This window comes from Ambystoma mexicanum, chromosome 8 (assembly GCF_040938575.1).
Source record: "Ambystoma mexicanum isolate Mex_15411 chromosome 8, UKY_AmexF1_1, whole genome shotgun sequence".
NCBI classification, from domain to species: Eukaryota; Metazoa; Chordata; class Amphibia; order Caudata; family Ambystomatidae; genus Ambystoma; species Ambystoma mexicanum.
In genome coordinates, this window is record NC_090929.1 from 1,100,842,616 (window position 1) to 1,100,861,751 (window position 19,136).

Sequence of the window (19,136 nt, forward strand, 5' to 3'; positions counted from 1 at the left end):
CCTACCACTCATACACCGAAAGCTAAACCGTCGTCATCTCTCCCATCCGTAATTCACCTACATATAGAAGTGTGCCTAACAGCGTTTCCCTAATAACCCATCTGTGCATACATAGTCACATTTACAACTGAGCCTAAATATCCCATCTATGCATAGGGTCGGTTTTGCCTCCAAATTGCTTTGTATGCTGTTTAGATTGCATGGTTAGGCCTCTCCGGTTTAGCAGGGGTTCTGTCTCCAAATTACATCGTATGATGTTCACACAGTTAGGCAGAAACCTGTGCAGTTCCCTCTGGGAACACTGCAAAAGATTTAAGACTACATGTGTTTGGCAGTAAACCCACTTGGTAGCAGTCTGTACCACACAGATTCACTTGGTAGCTGTGGCTGAGCAGTCAGACTTCCCTCAAGAAGAGTTAGGCAGTATACAGAGGATTCGCAATAGGTCAAAAGAGCACAGTAAACAAGTAAACACTGACCAGAGCTTGGTGTAAAAGAGATATAATTATTTATTTAAAACCACATCTAGTACAACACACAGGCACTAAGGTTAAGCAGTTATGAAACACGGTCACTAAAAGATATACACTCCCTTAAAAGAATATTAGACAAGTCTTAAGTAAAGCCCCACTTATTTTCAGACAGCGGGGAGCGCTTAACGCAGATGGCACCCTAATAATTTGTTTTAAAAAGGGAGAGAAAAGCAGAGTATAATTTGAAACAGATCCCAACACTTTCACAAGAACACAACAAGAGAGGAAGGCAAAGTAAAACCGTGAAGTTAGAGTTCAGAAGGCCGGATCCACTTAAGAGGATCAGAACGAAATGTGTCCGAGGTTACACGGTTGCAGTGCACAAAAGTCTTGAAAGGGTTCAAAAAAAAGAGTTGGACCAAAGAAAGGGACCAGTTAGATGGTCAAGGCGGCCAGCCCAGTCCAGAAGGTTAAGGGATTATTATTACCTTGTAGCAATCTTTAGAAAGGGAGGCCTGGCGGACACGGTACCTTACAGTGGTGAGAATACTCCAGTGGGGGCAGTTGTTCCTGGCAGCGGATGCAAGTCAGTGTTTCGTCTGGGGGAAGAGAGGATCTCGTCTGAGAGGAAGACAGAAGTCTGTTGCACTGCCAGGGAAGAAACCAGCCGCGGAGTTCTCAGGTAAAAGGAGCGGTCCTTTTATTTGCGGTCCAGTGGTAAGTGGCTATCCGGTTGCTGGGGTGCTTGGCACGGACAATTCGACCACAAGACATCCTGGGATGCGAGGAAAAGAAGGTAAACTGGCTGTGCCCACCAGTCAGGGGAAGAAGCCTCTCCAGCCGGGAGATCTTCTCTGTTGTCGGGAAGTGGCGAGTCGGTTACGCAGGGCTCCACCGGTGGTGTCGTCGTGGTAGGTCGGCTCAGCTTCTCCCTCGTCGGATTCTCAGGTCCTGTGGCGACTTCTGAAGTTCCAGTCCCCAAAGCCCTGCTTTTATGCAGCACACCCCCATTCACTCAGCCTAGCTGTCAATCAAACCAGCTAAGTGGTGAGCCGGCCGGGTCACCACTTGGGCCAATCACACAAGAGTGCGACTTGAGTTACCAAGGTAGCCCAGTCCAGGGTGCCTAAACCCCCTCCCACACCTCCTGTGGTACCCAGACAGAGTGGCACCACTTTTGGAGGCTTCTGTGGAGAAGCCCGCCAAAAGTGGAACAAAGGGCTCGACTTGGGTTGGAGTCACAGAAGAGAACACAAATGCCATTTTAGAATCGAGTCCTGGCAAAAAATACCAACCGGCGAGTTAATATTAAATAAATAAACCGGCGGTATGTTCGAGGCTATGAGAATTAAATAATTAAAGTTGGCAGCCTCGAACAATGGGAAAATCCCATAGGGATATATTCGCGGTCGAATATAAAAAGTAGTATCCACTGCCACCAGCCAAAACTCGATCAGGGGGGACGGAGACGTGCCCCCTCGACTAACAGACCTCGGGGCAATCGAATTGCCCCGACCAGTACGTCCACAATATGATGGTTTGTACCGGTTTCTGTTAATAATTTGGGACTAGTAAAGCCAATGGTGACTTTACATGCCCTGGGAGACAGTAGTCAGCCCCAGGGTATGGAGTCTATGGTGGGGTGTCACTATGACACCCCTGTGTCACTGCACAGAGGGTGCTGTGTAACACATAGTAAAAACACATGAGACCCTATGGAGTAAAGGACCCCAGAGCCCATAAAACACATTAACAGTCAAAGGAACACCATAAATCATGTCCAAGAGTGGGAGAAAAAGAGTCTCACTCTTGGCAGGAGAAAATAAACAAACTCCAGAAATCCAGCAAAGCTGCTGGGGGACTCACTAGGTTAGGAAATTCAGCCTAAAGAGAGATTTCTCCCGAACACACACTGCATGGTTAGGCCTCTCAAATCTTGCAGGGGTTCTATCTCCAAATTGCATTGTATGATGTTCACATTGCATGGTTAGGCCTCTCAAATTTAGCAGGGGTTCTGTCACTAAACTGCATATGGCGATATTTAGACTGCACTGATAGGACACTCTCCCACTATATAGGTCTCTCACATAACCTAACTGCGCTTAGTTCAGCACCATATCAATCCCGGAAACACCCACCACAGCCTAACTCAATTAAGCCCATTCCAGCAGTCTGCTAACACCCTAACCCCCCCCCGCAGTGTACCCTTATGAATCACACCCTACCCACTGACAGGAATGCAACGCGGAGCCAGAAAACACCCCAGCATACCCAGAGAAGGAAAAACCGAAGCCACTGCGACTGCACAACACAGCATAGAGGACCAACTACCTTACTACGCCTGCACTTTAAACTGGAAAATGGCCCGACCCAGAAAGGGACGCCGAGAAAGAGAACAAGATCGTGCAACAAGAGATGTGAACACACAACACCGACAGAACCCACAAGAAGCAGCCTCATTGGAAGGAAACACGCCAAATACAGCCATAACCGAAACAAAATCTACAAGAGAAAAATCTTATACCTCACACCTTACCTAGCAACAACCACGGTACAGTGACACCCCAACACGGAAACCTCAAAACATGGAAAGAATTTCCCAAAACACGCAGAAAAAAGGTGGGAGTACTCAACTAGAGAGTGGGAGGGCTCCGACCCCGTCACCCCTTACATCACAAGAACAGAGGGGCAACGTCGACTTCCACTACATCCTGCACAATACGGCGAAACACCGACAACCAGCAATGCCACCTCCCACCCAACAATCGGACTCGGTGAAGAAACCACTGCTGATCCTCATCCGAGCAGCATCACAGTAGAAACAACAAGACTGATCAGCCACGTTATCAACTTATTGGACCGCTTCAATGAAGAAGCAGCCGTCGCTGTTCTTCATCCTACCGACATCAATGTGGAAACAGCACGGACAATTACAGACTCAAACAAAAAATAATCTCAAAACAAAATCACACCCAGAGAATCCACTGTAACCTAATAAACGCAAGGTCAATGTCCAAACACTCAACTGAAATATACCACCTCCTATAAGAAGGAGGCATAGACATCCTATTTGTAACTGAAACATGGCTAGATGACAACTACAAGATCACCCTCAACAACTGCCTGCCTGAAGACTTCAAATACATCCAGGCAAACAGGAAATCCAAAAGAGGGGGTGGACTAGCGATCATCCACAAGGAACAACTGGCCATCAAAATGGAGGATCCACTAAACATCGATAAATGCAAATCTTTAATACTACGACTTTCAGTAAACTCTAAAACTAACCTGAAATTCATACCGGTATACAGACCACCAACCTACGATGCGACTTTCATAGACGCTTTCACGGAAGCAATCACCATCCTAGCCATCAAGTACAATCATCTGATCATCCTCGGAGGCTTCAACATCTGGTTCGACGAAGAAACCACAACCACACAAAAATCCTTAACCGCCCAACTAGCAGCCATGAACCTACAGCAACTAGTCAAAGGAGCAACCCACTCAGCAGGGCACATACTTGAGGAAATCTTCGCCAACAAGGATCTCATCACCACAGCACCCCCAATTCAAATACTGTGGAGCGACCACCTCATCATACCATTCATAATCACAACGGCCTACCCCTTCAAAAAAGCAACATGAAAAACGACCCATCATGATGAAAAGAAATTGGAGAACCATAAAAAAACTCCAACCTAACCGAGCTCCTACAACTCAGCAAACCACAAGCATCAACCATGGAAGAAGCAGACCTAGACAATGAAGTTGCCCTACTTCATACCTGGATCGCAACAACCCTAGATGACATCGCCAAAGAAAAGCCCTTCACTCCATCACGAAAGAAAATTACAGCAAAATGGTTCACCCTACTACTCAACGACATGAAAAAAAAAAACGGGAAACTAGAATCTGAATGGAGGACCAACAACACCACTGCAAACAAATTAAACGTCCGACAACAGATCCGCTCATACAAAAAGGAAATACAAAAAGCAAAGAGGAAACATTACGACAACCGAATCTTCAAAGCACCAAACGCTCAAAAAGAACTATTCAAAATCATAAATGAAATTAAAAACCCACCGGGCTGCAACAACACGCCAATTCCATCAATGAAACTCTGCGAAGACCTCGGAGACGACTTCAAAAACAAAATAACCTCCATCCAACACCATACAAAACAGACCAAGCGATCACAGCTCAAACCCCACAGACACAGACGAGGAACATGCAAACAGGCTACGAAACTTCCCAGAAATATCAGTTGAGGCTTTCGTAAAACTGTCAAACCAAAGCAACAAATAAGGCTCTCCCGAGGACCCTTGCCCCCCCGGACATATACAAAACAATTCTCAAACAAGGAACCCCCATGGAATACCCCAGGAACCTCCTCAACCTCTCAATCTCAACAGATAAAGTACCACAGGCCTTCAAATCAGCTTACATCAAGCCGCTACTCAAAGACACAACAGGAAACGTAGAGGATTTATCCAACTACAGACCGATCTCCAACATGCCCAACTTAGCCAAACTGCTAGAAACGTACGTCTACCAAATAACCCAAGAATTCATAGAAGAACATTGCCTACTAGACCAGGCACAAGTTGGTTTCAGACCTATGAGAGGAACAGAATCAGCTCTCCTCTCAATATGGGACAACCTAAAAACAAACGCAGACTCGGACAACAGTACCGCCCTGATTCTCCTTGATCCGTCGGCAAGCCTTCGACAGCGTCAACCATGCCATTCTCACAAAGAGATTAGAAGGAGTACGGATAACGGACACTGCCCTATTATAGATCAAATCCTTCCTAACAAACAGAACGGAAACAATATGGATGAAACCTTTTAAATCCAAACCTAGAGATTCCACGTGTGGAGTACCACAAGGATCATCCTTCTCCCCGCTTCTATTCAACATCTACATGTACAGATTAATCAAATGCATCAAAAAACATGGCCTCATATGCTACAACTATGATACTCAAATAATCTTCAACATACAAGACACCCGAGAAGAAAACAGCACACTTGAGAACTGCCTTTTTGACATATTCAACTGGATGAACCTCAACCATCTCAATATCAACCCAGGCAAAACAGAGATAATGATAAGTTTCAAAAAAGGGAGGAGACATCAACTACATCCCCTGGCCAAGAGAACTCGGCACCACACCAGAACCATCATCAACTGTAAATAACCTAGGGGTCCTGATGGATAACAACCTCACTCTAGAGCCACAAGTAAACTCAGTAATCAAGAAATGTTTCTTCCTCCTGCGAGCGGCAAAAAGGATCCTACCGTTCCCGTCATTCGCCAGCAAAACACTTACCATCATTGCTCTGATCATGTCCAGAGTAGACTATGCCAATAGCCTATACCTGGGCATGCCCGAACTACTTCTAAAAAAACTGCAACGCATACAATATGCAGCAGCCAGACTCCTCCTCAAGCTACCCAGAAGAGAACACATCACTCCTGTGCTAAAAATACTACATTGGCTACCACTAAAACAGCAAATAAAGTTCAAGTCCATGTGCATCGCACACATAGCAATACACAAAGACGACGCAGAATTCCTAAACGACAAACTACGCCCACATCAACCGACCAGAACACCAAGATCAAGCGCCACCATACGCCTGGAACCAAAACCCTACAACAGGAAAAAACTCGGAGGATCCTCTTTCTCTCACCAAGTGCCAAAACCTGGAATGACCTACCTAAGAATATACGGAACACAACAAACCACCTAGCATTCAGGAAACTCCTCAGATCATGGCTCTTCTCAACGTAACCCCAACAGAGATGCACTATAATGCCCAAATATCGATATATGATAAGTGACTCATCCACTTGTACATACCTGACGGACCATACCCAGACCGGCAATCGCATTTGGATGGAGTCATGAATGGTAGCGTGGCCACACCTGGATGGAACTGAAACTGAATATTGGCCTGCGTCGCCTCTAGATAGGATTGATTGAAGGATAGCATGCACGCAACTAGATGAAACTTGAGTGTCCGCATGTGCCACACCTGGTGTTGTGGACACCGGCCTGCGTAACACCCAGATAGAATTGTGAGTGTTGACATTCTCGCGGCTGGATGGATTTCGGGACGCTGGCCTGCGCCGCATCTGGATGGGTTTGTGATTGTTGGCATGCCGACGCCTGGATGGAATTCCAGACATTGGCCCGCGCTGCATCTAGTTGGGAACGCGAAGTGCCACACTTGGACAGAACTGGGAAGGTTAGCATGCTAAAGGTCAGGTAACCCACTAACCAATACAAGCTCCAACTCTGCGTACCTATCTCACTCAAAACTCACACAACCATCTCTCGCACAACAAGCCGCATGCACTTCACAACACATAAGCCGGAGCAACAGCACACGTGGACTGACACCGATCCAATACCTGCACCAAAGCTCAGCACCCGATGTACACCGAGTTGAAGCTGCCAACAGAACACCAGTCCTCGCACTATCCTACTCCCTCTTCACCTTACTAACCCATCCCACCTTATCGTTTGCAGATCCGCCAGAACGCCTGGGGACCAATTCCGTTGGTGACGGTGCGCGATACAAATACCTTTAACATTTAACATGTAACCCCTACCCAAACACCTTGAGGCAAAATCACCAACCACCCGAGAACAAAAATAGACACAATACAGGAGACCATCAACCTAGCCAGGCCCAATACAACCACCGGACCACAGATGAAAACAAAACTCATCTGCCTATCACAGAGGAAACTTCGCCACACTGATCAAGGATACCAACCTTGCAAGATCTCCAAGGGATCCCTGCCCCCAGACGTCTTCAAAGGAATCCTCAACCACAGAACCCCAGCAACACACTTCCAGAACCTAATGAATGTATCACTCAAAGGATGAATAGTACCGTCCTCCTTCAACTTAGCATACATCAAACCACTGATTTTAAAAAAAAAAAAAAAAAGGTGGTCAGAAAGCACAAAAGCACAGAAGACCCAAGCCACTACAGACCGATAGCCAACCTGCGCTACCCAGCGAAGATCCTGGAGAACCACGCCCACAAAATCCATCTTAAACACATTGAAACAAACGGAATACTCAACCAATCACAAGTTGGCTTCAGATCGATGAGATGAACAGAATCCGCACTTCTATCAATATGGGACGACCTGAAAATAAATGCAGACGATACCCAATCGGCCCTCCTTCTATTGGACATTTCAGCAGCTTTTGACACAATCAGCCACGCAACACTAATAAAAAGATTGATGGAATGTGGCATGCAGGAATCCGCACTGAAGTGGATTACCTTATTCCTCACAAACCAAACCTGGAAGAGCCTACCTACCACCATTCACCTCAAACGACAAAAATATATCCTGCAGAGTCCCACAGGGTTCCAGCTTCTCCCCTCTACTTTTCAACACCTACATGTGCCCACTGATGAAAAGGATTCGATCCTACGGACATACCTCCTTCAACAACGCAGACTAGACAAATAACAGAACACAGGAACAAAATAACAACCCCGAATAACTGCCTCACAGACATGGATGACAATTAACAACCTCAAACGGAACCCAGCAAAAACGGAAATAATGCTCCCACCCACTGGGTTCGACGGAGGGAAACCACAATTGGACTGGCCAATCGGCATGGGAACGCAACCAGAGACTACCAATGTAGTAAACAACCTAGGAATACTCCTGGACAAAGGACTATCACAGGAACCGCAAATCAACACAAGCGCCAAAAATTGCTTCTTCCTCCTACAACTACTCTGATCACCGATACTCACAGAATTAACTACGCAAACAGCCTCTACCTAGGAATGCCAGAAAGACTCACCAAGAAACCCCAAAAGGTGTAAAATACAGCAGCCAGGATCCTACCAAGACTAAACAGCACTAAAAACACTATACTGGTTACCAGTAAAAAAAAAGTGCATCAAATTCAAAGCACTCTGCATTGCCCATAAAGCATTGCACAGACAAGGAGCGGAATTCCTACAAGACAAGATTAGCCGGTATCGCCCAGGAAGGGAACTTAAATCCAGCAACGACCTACAAATAGAGGCGAAACACCACAAAAAAGGAAGTTTGTCCAAACAGCGTTCTCACGTCTAATTGCTAACACCTGGAACAACATTCCCAAAGTAATTAGAACCACAGAAGACCACATCACCTTGTGGAAACTGCTCAAAACCAGGCTATATAACAAACTAGAAGGGACATTTAACTGAAGGGGCAGTCCAAAAGGCGGAACCTAAGGCTGAAATAAACAATGTATCACATAAGGGGGTAGCCGCCAAACAATAGTTAAAACATACTTCAAGTTCCGTATGTCATTCCTTAAGGAGAAGTAGTTGTGGTGTTTACAAAGGTCACCATTAGGCCTAACATGTGGCAGAGTCTATAGGACCCTATGTAGTAAGGGCTATAGGTAAAGTCATTCATACATGTAAGCACAGCACTGACAGAAAAAGAGCGTTGTATAGATTTATTACATTAAGCTGCTGATATCAGGCCTACTACAATAAAGGTAGGGCGTCTTGATATTCATGAGAAAAGTCAGATAGCATTTTGAGGCATGTATCTTGAGTGTATTGTACAATACTCAGTCTGCAAAAATACACTTTGTTCACATTTAGTTATACTATGTCAAAAACACATACGTTGTAGACTGAAAAGCATAAGAACAAAGAAAAACAAGATTTTTTTTTTCATAAACAGTAATCGGGTGAGGTATAACCTAAAAGTAGACTGCAGTGTGACAGAGCAGATCTACACCGCAATAATTTATCGTGCAAGCACAGGTTTTAGAGGAAAGGTGTGTGTCCTTGCAAAGTCAGGATAAAAACCTATGCGTTTGAACATTAGTCCATTGACTATAGGTGACCAACCCTTGGTCTACGTCGGGAACAAAAGATGCCCAGGGGTGTAGTGGGGGCCAGCAAGAGTGGTGCAGGACCCTGGGACGTTTCGGCTTGCAGGATTTGATGCCTTCCTCCGGGCCAAAGGGTTGGGTCTCCCTTGAGCTTGGGTCCAGGGGGGAGGGCAGGGAATTTAGTTGTAGATTATCCTGCTGTAATCATATTCAAACAGCGGGAAGACGATGCGCGTGCCGTGAATCATGGCGTCCAGAGAGTAGGCGGAGGCACCGAGGACCTAGAAGTCCTGAAGGGATGAAAAAGGTACTTCAGGAGATCATGGGGTGGCAATCGGTGGTCTAGCCATCACCAACTTCAATTATGTGGACAGCAAATGGTGTGACAGCAGAGACGATGTATGTTGGACAGAGATGGTGGTGCCCAAGAGTCCAGGTCGTGTATGGGAAGACACAGTACTCTATGTGGGACAGCTCGCAGGCCCTGGAGAAAAGCGATATACTCAAGATACATGCCTCAAAATGCCATCTGACTTTTCTCATGAATATAAAGACGCCCTACCTTTATTGTAGTAGGCCTGGTATCAGCAGCTTAATGTAATAAATCTATACAAAGCTCTTTTTCTGTCAGTACTGTGCTTACATGTATGAATGACTTTACCTGTAGCCCTTACTCCATAGGGACCTATAGACTCTGCCACAAGTTAGGCCTAATGGTGACCTTTGTAAACACCACAACTACTTCTCCTTAAGTAATGACATACAGAACTTAAAGTATGTTTTGACTATTGTTTGGCGGCTACCCCCTTATGTGATACAACCTAGAAGGGACAGCAGCAACAACAACACTGCAGACAAACAACTAGAGCGGAGACGGGAGGGGCCAAAGAACTCCAAACAAGAACCTGACTAAATACCGTCAAGCGGCATTCAAAGGGCCGCCCTAGTGAGACCACAACGAACTGAAAGACTTTACTAACCATCTTCCCTTCCTGCTCCTCCTACATAACTGACCACTCTACACCAGATCTTGGACTGGTCAGACTCAAACATACAGAGAACCATTACTATGGCAACATTCAGAGTGAACCACCCACATAGCCCAATACCATTTAAAATGCAACACACCAAGATGCCGGACTACCGTACAGCTACGACCACCAGAGACTGAATCCCTTACGGACACTATCTAACCAGTGCACACAACCAACCCATCATAACCACACAACACTAACACCAACGCAAAACACTACCACACACCCGAGGCATGGAATCTTACCCATACGGTTACAATGCGCGAGGCCGCTCACAAGTGACCACATGCAAAACACTCACAGAAGCCAGTTTCTCCTGGTTCTGAACCCATCCTCTCACCCTTTTCCCCCCACTAACCCCTCCCACCCCACTTTTTTGCAGACCCACACAAGTGCCTGGAGACTGCCCCGGAATGGCATTGGTGCTGTACAAATCAACTTCACAAAACATAAAGCCAGTAACGATATTATGAGAAAACATGCCCATCATGGCTCTGCCTCACACTCCTGTTTGCTTTTCCTTTAAAAATGGCTTCTCACAACAAGAAAACATGTCCAAACACTGCACAATGCAGGCAAATCTAGATGCGTAATAATGCTCATCATGTTTGCTTTACCTTTGATAGCGAGTGAGAAGTCACGCCACAGTAAGGAATGGCTTGACTGGCTGCCCTAAATGCCAATCTAGACACAGAACACTCATCATGCTTGCTTTGTCATAGAATCCCTGAAAAAAAAAAAAAATAAAAGTCATGCCACAGCAAAGAATGGCTAGACTGGGTGCCCCAAAATGCCAGTGCAGCCACATAAAAGCACATATTCTTTCTATAAAAAAAGAAAACCCAGCATGTTGTACTGGCATCTATGATGGATACCCATTAAAATGTGCATCATGATTGGGATTCTAAGATGGCCACCGAGGGGAAGAGCAGCGTGATCATGGAGCTCTCACCCCCAGCCTCCCAACCGCCTCCCTCCCCCCCCAGGCCAAAGACAAAGATAGAGAGACTTCCCCAGGCGAGGATTTATCAATGTAGGCTGCAGTGGTGGAGTGCAACAGCCCGTATTGCTGGGGGACTTCGGCAGAGGTGGGTGTGTGGCCTCCGTCTCCACTGTGTCAGAGGCGCAGGGGCACTGCGCCCGCAGCCAGTACAGGCCAAGCTGAGAGAAGAACCACTTCAGACGGTGGCAGAGCCCGTCAGGAAGGAGCATTGTGCGATACTGGAGGCCCACAGGGGCTCGATAAGTGGAGAAGAGGCTCCCCTGCGGGCGAGCAGCAGCAGGAAAAGCGAGACTGAACTGAGCCACCCCCACGCCGGCACAGCAGCGTCTCAGAGGAAACAGGAGGACCCGGAGGGGCCAAAGCCGGAGCCCACTGCTGAGGAGTGGAGAAGAGCACCAGGAGCGGCCAAGAGGCCCGGGAGGGGCCGCACCGCGAAGAGGCAGGAAGGCAGCGAACCTGAGGGTCTCGACTCTCCCTTTCCCCCTGTCTGGGGGAGAACCATCACAGGTCAGCTTGCGCCCTGGCCCAAGGAAAGGGTGCAAGCAGGCAGAGGCTGGTCAGTGCAGGAAGTGAATAGTAGGCAGGGATCAACAGCTTTGAGCAGAGTGACATTGAGGTGTGGGGGGAGCATGGCAGGAGGCCCCCTGACCAAGCTTTGAAACCAGCCCTTTGCAGAGAAGACTAGGGAAGCCCTCTGGTGTTATAGCCAGGGCGGCCGGAGGCAAATTTGAGGTACATTTTCGGTTTTGAACTGCATATAGTGCCTCAGCCAGCACACACCCCCATCCAGAAGCACAGCAAGGGAGACATGGGGGCAAGAGGCGCACCATGCATAGAAGACTGCGACCGGTGGGGCCCCAGCTTCCCTAGGCCAATCACGAGGTTGAATAGAGGGCTAAAGAGTCCATCTACATCCGTAGTGGGCAAGGAAGAATAAGCGAGAGGACATTTGGTTGGGCTCAGGGCAGAGTGATCCTGACACCAAGGCCAGGAGGAGGACAGTGGGTCAACTGAGCACAGTTAGAGGGGAGCTCCCAACACCCCTGCACAGCCTACGGCGGACCCACAAAGCGGCAGAGGGAGGAGGTTCCTACGCCCTGAAAAAATGTCCAGAAGAGGTCCAAAGGATGCAAAACAATATCAGAGAGAAGAGGCGTGGCAGGGCTCTCCCCCATCAGACCTGCCTTCGCACTATATCCAAAAACAAGGGGGAAGGACATGCAATCTGCCCCCAAGTCTGTGAAGAAACCACAGGAGAGCACTCTGCAGAGACTCTGGCGTAGAGAAAGCGAGGTACTGGCTGGGGTAGATCAGGGGTCCGGGGCAGGAGAGGATCCGGGGGCGCTGGCAGGCACTGCAAAAGATTAGGTGGTCAACCAGGAGGTCCATCGGCAATGCTTTCAGGATTTTGGGGACAAGATAGTGAACACCATTCAGTCGCAGTTGAGCATTATGCAAGCAGGACTGTCCCAATAGGTGAAGGGGGACATAACGAAACCAGAGGAGCTGGAGACAGTACACATCTGCAATCCTTAGCCTGTGCAGGTATTATCTGGGCAGTTTCTAGTCCATTTGGTACCCAAGGCAAAACAATAGAAAGCTGCCCCTCCCGCGCGCTGCTCCCACACTACACTGTTAAATAACGCCTACCCAAGGTCAATAAAACACTGCTTAACAAATCGGTTTTATTACATGATTCAAGAACTTTGCAGTAATTACTCAGACCAAGCAGAGTACACAAACAGTATATAGTACTTTTAAAGTTTTGTGTCAATTTTTAGTCATGTTAAGTGCACTCTCCTTGACTTTGCTGCTGCAAAAGCATTTATTGCTGCTGCATAATCAATTTTTTCAACAAGTTCACTTTCAATTGAAAGTATTGCAAGGGCTGATGGCCTTTCCCCTGCCACTGTGGAGCACAAGTAGATCTTTATCAGTTTCAATGTACTAAAGCTCCTCTCACCACTTGCCACTGTAATTGGAATTTTTAATAAGAGCCTCATGGCAACCCACACATTTGGAAACAACCAATGTGTTTTTGTGTGATGACTGTGCTGCAAAACGTGAAGGGGCATAATAGAACTCTTCTGAAGCGATGGCTGGATATATCTCAGTTCCTCGGCCAACTGGGAACCATCTATATCAGATTCTGGAGCACTATCAACACCCTTTGCTAACAATTGCTCCAGGTGCTTGCACAGTTCTTCTTTTCCAGACAAGAGCTTTATGTTGTACATGAAACCTCAGCGTGTATTGTGCGCAGACAACTGGGAAAAGCGCCTTTCAAGCGAAGTAGTTATGGCGTCAATCGGGGTATAAAATACGGTTACTTTATAAGTTACTTCCATCGTGGGACTTTTTTTTTTTTTTTGCAGGGTTTTTTACCGCAAATTTTTTTCAACAAAAAAAACACCATCACATTTTTTGGGGCATTAAAAACAAAAAAAATATATATATATATGTATACGATGTGGGTGTTTGGGAATAGATCAAAAATTAAAGTGAACATGGGGTTTGGGGGGGGGGGGGGGGATTCCCCCTAAAGTAATTTTTAAAACATTCAATGGTTTTTTTCGTTAAATAATTTGCGGTAAAAAAACATCCCGCGATGAAATGACATGGAACCAAAAACTTCTTCATTCTCAGGTGTCTCGTCCTGAGTCCCATATGCAAATATTTTCTTTTTTTTCCCCCCCCATGCCGTTCAGTTGCCTTAAAAGTAGGGTGCCTTAAAAGTAAGGCTCTCTTTTGCTGTTGTTACAGCAGACTCAAAACCAAAGTTCTTAAGCAGGTCATTGCAGGCTGGCAAATATTTGTTTGGATTGGAATGCATGGATTTCACCTGAAGTAGGTCATACCTCACAACTTAAGTACAAATGAAACTGAAATCTTCCAAGTGTAAAGCAAGGGAATTGGCCTCCGAGGACAATGTTGGGTCATTGACCTTTTCTTCAATGCTCATGAGTGCTGTGTGTATCTCAACAAATTGATACTGCACTGCTCTCAAGCTTTCAATTCTACATTTGTGTTTCAAAGACCTTTTTCCAAGGAAAGATTTTTTACATGCTCAGTGAGAATGTTCCAGCGTTTGGTTGAAGCTGCAAACAAATTATAGAGCCTCTGAAGTACACCATAAAGAGAAACAGATTTCACAGAGGATTTGGAAGCATTGCCAACCACCTAATTTAAACTGTGGCAGCCACATGGTTTTAAAAATGCACAGGGGTATTGCTCGAGAACTCGCGCTTGGGCTCCTTAGTTTACCCCAATCATGTTTGCACCATTATCATACCCCTGATCACGGCAGTTGTCTATCTCTAGACCGCATTCTGACATTTCAGAATACAGAAGGTTTGCAAGTCCTTCACCAGATATCTAGTCTGCTGGGCGATACCCTATAAAATATTCTTTCACAGAAGTGTCTTTGCCTGTAATATCCACAATTCCTACAGTGTAAGACAGTTGCTTGGTGTGGCTGATATCTGTGGTACAAGGCAAAATAATAGAAATATTTTGCAGCCTTCTCACTTTGTAAAATTGCATTCTTTACTTGAGACACTAATTAGTTCATTCTAAATGACATTTCCACAATAGTGACTGTGGATCTCTTGTGAGATCACTCGATGCAAGTGATCCATCATGATCAGAGCAAATGTCCTTAGTAGTACAACAAGGCCTATGAAATGTCCATTGTTTGGAGTAGATAACTTGTTTGAAGAGCCACGAAATGCCAAATTACCTTTTGGACAGAAAGACAACAACTGACATAATTTGTTCATGCACAGCCCGCCAACTCTTGGTCTCTGCATGTATTTGATCTTGGATGAGAGAATCAATACCAACATGTTGTTTGAGGCACCTTTCAGCATCCACCCACTTGCCACTGGATTTGGCATGTTCTGTTCAAGAGACGCTTCGTGCATTTTCAAATAGTTACCAATATACTTCCAGTTATTAATGCCATCACTACCAAGTTTTGATTTTGGCATACGGTCAAAAAGCCTACAACAAAAACAGACTATCACTCAAAATAGAATATTGCAGCCAAGGTCTGGAGACTGTTTCTTTGTTAGGTAATACCATGAGCCCATATGAAGAAGAAAAGTGCCTATTTTTTTCATCCTTTGGGTATGACTAACTAGGAGGTGACATAGCCTGTGGCCCTCCCATTACAATTTGATCACGCACATGTACAGACTTTGATTTAGGCCATAAACAAATGTCTTCAAACCAACACGTTGTAGTGCCTTGTTCCTGTTGGTCATCATTGCCCTCTAGTGGTTGGGTTCTTGAGGCCTCATCTCTTGAAACTTGTGACATGACCACAGGCGGACCCGTTTCCTCAGGAATGTCTGGTGCCTGGCCTTGCGGAGGGCGCTTATTTATATTTTTATTAGGTTTATTTAGCGCTTTAATCCAACGCGCTTTACAATATAACAACTGGATACAAGAATAATGAATGAAGCATAATAATATCTCCTCCTTTTGAAGAATGAAGACAGTACTTGGCACTTCTGATAACTTGCGCCACTTGTTTTTTTCTCTGCCGGTTCTGTGCTCCCAAAGGCCTTATTGGTTTCGACATTGCCAGTACGTTCAAACGCCTGAAGTAAAGGAAATAGCCAGAAAGTATGGCCCAATTATGACATGTTGCAATAATCTGGCTAGTAGTAATCCAAACACCCCAAAAACGTTTTTTAAAAGTCTTTTCAGTTTAAATGATGCATTGATTGCAAAGCAAAGTAGCGGTAAGGAGGCTCCATTCTAAAAGTGCTGAGTTGAAAGTGAACCTAATTTGGAGAGGTTACATCATGGCCGTACCGATTTGAACAAAATTCTAGCATTTGAACGAATACGATGTATGCCAATTCCTACCACTGGCTGACAGGTTCCAGTTCACCATTTCACATTGCAAGTGTCAATCCCTCTCACAACCAAATACGCTGTTACCCAACTACAACAAAACAAGGCTCTGAATTGGCAGATGGGGTAAAAGTTTAGTCTGGAAACTCTCATTACCATGAACTGCACTTTAAGGTTTGTGAGAGGCAATAACTTTTGGTTCAGAGAAAGGGCTGCTTGGATTGAATTGGACCATATGGCACATGAGTTTCCTTTCAATTACATCTCACCAATGTGCGCAAACGGGTCAGATTGTTGAGCAGTTTTTGGAGTGCCGTTTATCATTTGAAAGTCACTTTTAAAGTGATGGTGCTTTCAGATTGTCCGATTTGTGCGGAAGGAAAGGGCAGAAGGTCTCAATCACAGCCGCTTACTCATTTCGCATAGCCATACAGTGGGAAAATCCTACTTATCTACCACACAGATGTCAGCCTCCAGGTCAAATACGCAGGCAGCATTGGAGCAGAAACTCATATTCCTCAACTGAATGGTCTTGTTTTAACCATTAAGAAAGCAAAAACTGAAATGGGTCAATACAGAGGTGAGGAACCAGAACACCACAGGAGCACTAGCGAGTTGCGTTACGAGGCCAGAGTGAAGCAAGGGGCATGAAGGTAAAAAAAAAAAAAAAATGTAAAAGCAGGGTGTGGCCTGATGGTAAGAGCATCCCTCGCTTCACCTAGGACCAACTTCCCACATAGGTTGTAGGTGACTAGAGCCCGACAACTGGCACATCTATTAGCGTTCACTTTCAGTACTCTGAGGATGCTCTGTGCCAAAGGAAAGTATTAGTCAGCAAACAACTCTTCTGACGAAACAGCAAAAGCAGGAATTCAGCTGATGTGAGCACAGAAGGCTGGACTTCACTTCACAGAATCCTCCTGCAGCCCTGAAGCTTAGCCAATTTGCACATCCCGTTATGCATTTCACAGCAAGTGTGATAAAGCAGTCTCTACCTAGTCTGGTCACAGTGCTCTTTCCCAGTTACTTTTCAAGTCTTCCTCCTCCTGCGAGTCACATCTACCCATCTCACTCTTGCCTTTTAACTGCCCATTGCTTCAATTTCTCATGTGCAATCTCTGCCCCCATTTTGCTTCCCGTATAGGGCCTATATTTTCCTCTCTTTCGTTCCCCCTTTCTTAATCTCGCTTTCCTCACCTTTTCCTTGACTATCTGGTTGTCTGTCCCACTTTAATCTCTTTCACTCCATCTGCATGGTCGTCCTTATTTGAGGTTTACACCACTGGGCATAATCTCTTACAGTGAAAGACACCTTACATTTGGTCACTTATTAAAAGGGCAGAACCCCTTTTAAATAGAAGTGGAACCCATTCACTATACCATCCTTCAGGGGCCTTTGTAGACCTTTTCAAAGTAATTCAACCCACAGGACAGGATCTCAAGTAGTCCAATGTCTGGACTGAAATAATAAACCTCATATCAGATTGTATTCTTGTACTTGTAGGCCTGTTTATATAACCTTTATAGGAATGCAAAATGAAACGCATAAAGATGGCAGCTCCGTGTAAAGGTGGATTAGCGAGTGCTTCTGCCTAATTTAAAAAAACAAGAGTGTGAAAAAAAAGCATGTGACAAAAAGTGGGCACTGGTCTCACTGCATATAGTGGTCAAATATTCACACTTCAGTGTTATTTTGTATGCAGATTACTGTTGTGCAGCAGGAAACATTTACATCTGTCCATGCAGGGGGCTCACCACATAGGGCCAGTTACACATGGATGTAAACCTACAGAGATCTTTGCACTGCCTGCGTTTTTGTATTCTGGCCGGAACCTTTCTGCCCATCATCCTTGCCCTGCCGATGAAAGGAGTACCATGTTGCTGTTCTAAACAATGAAATAAAGATATACCATCAAAGTCCAAACTCTAATCTTGTCCGCGGGACGAGCAAAAGCAAACAAACCGCCTCATCAAATATATTCCCCTTGGTTTATCAGGAACTTTACCATAGGCCCATGCGTACACAGCGCAGCTTCACCCAGTTGAAAAATCCTACCTGCACCACTGCAGCCAACTCAGTACGAGAAAGGACTCCCGCCAGGACGAAGAACAATTTGCATGGGGATAAAACTTCAATGGAACCATGAAAAGAAGTGTAATTAGTTCCATAAGCTCCTGCCCCGAATCCCAACACTAAACAAATGAAGAAGTTCTCCGAACTGCAGAAAACAGTACCAAGTTTCAAACATGTCCAATTAAAACCAACAAAGAAGAAGAAAGGTTGCGGCTGAAAGTGCCCAGTACAGCAACAACTTCCAATATATGCTTTCAACTCTAACTGAGAAATGTTTCTGCCATTTAGAATTTGTTTGGGACAGAACAGAGTGAAGCCAAGTTCTGCCATTTGCCCTTTCAGGCGCGGGACACCTTCTAAAGTGGAAGCAGAAACACAGCAAAGCGATTGCAATACACGCACGTGATCCAACCGAGGCAGGCGTCTACACGTTAGAAAAAAATCTGGGTTAGGAAAGTGTAAAACAAAATATTCCCATTTACCTGTTCTTGTCCAAAATGCACTCTGAACTATGCAAACTACTGTTTGAGCACCAGCCGAACGCTATGTACACTGCTTAAAGCAGAAGTCTTCAAACTGCGGGGAGCAGACTCATCCCAGTGGGGGGGGGGGGTGCGACAGACCAGCATGAAAAGTAAAAAATAAATGGGCTGGGGCAGCTCACATGGTCAGACTGGACCATAAAACTGTCTCAGGCACCAATGCAAAAGTGGCCCACAGTTGCGAATGGATATTCATTGCTTTAGTTACAGATTGTTTGAATAGTACCCAAGGTGGTGTTTTTTTGTTAAAATG

General features: G+C 45.6%; 1 protein-coding gene across 3 annotated transcripts in view; it reads right to left on the reverse strand.

Annotated features, from left to right (window-relative positions):
* FBXO42 (F-box protein 42) overlaps positions 1–19,136 on the reverse strand; it is a 1,015,376-nt gene that overhangs the window by 734,169 nt on the left and 262,071 nt on the right. Inside the window, exon 1 of one of the 3 annotated variants that reach the window (XM_069611111.1) lies at positions 11,019–11,131. The exons of the other annotated variants lie outside the window; for them this stretch is intronic. The gene's annotated coding sequence lies outside the window, so the exon portion shown is untranslated. Of the gene's footprint in view, positions 1–11,018; positions 11,132–19,136 lie in introns of those variants that run through there. 3 annotated transcript variants of the gene reach the window in all.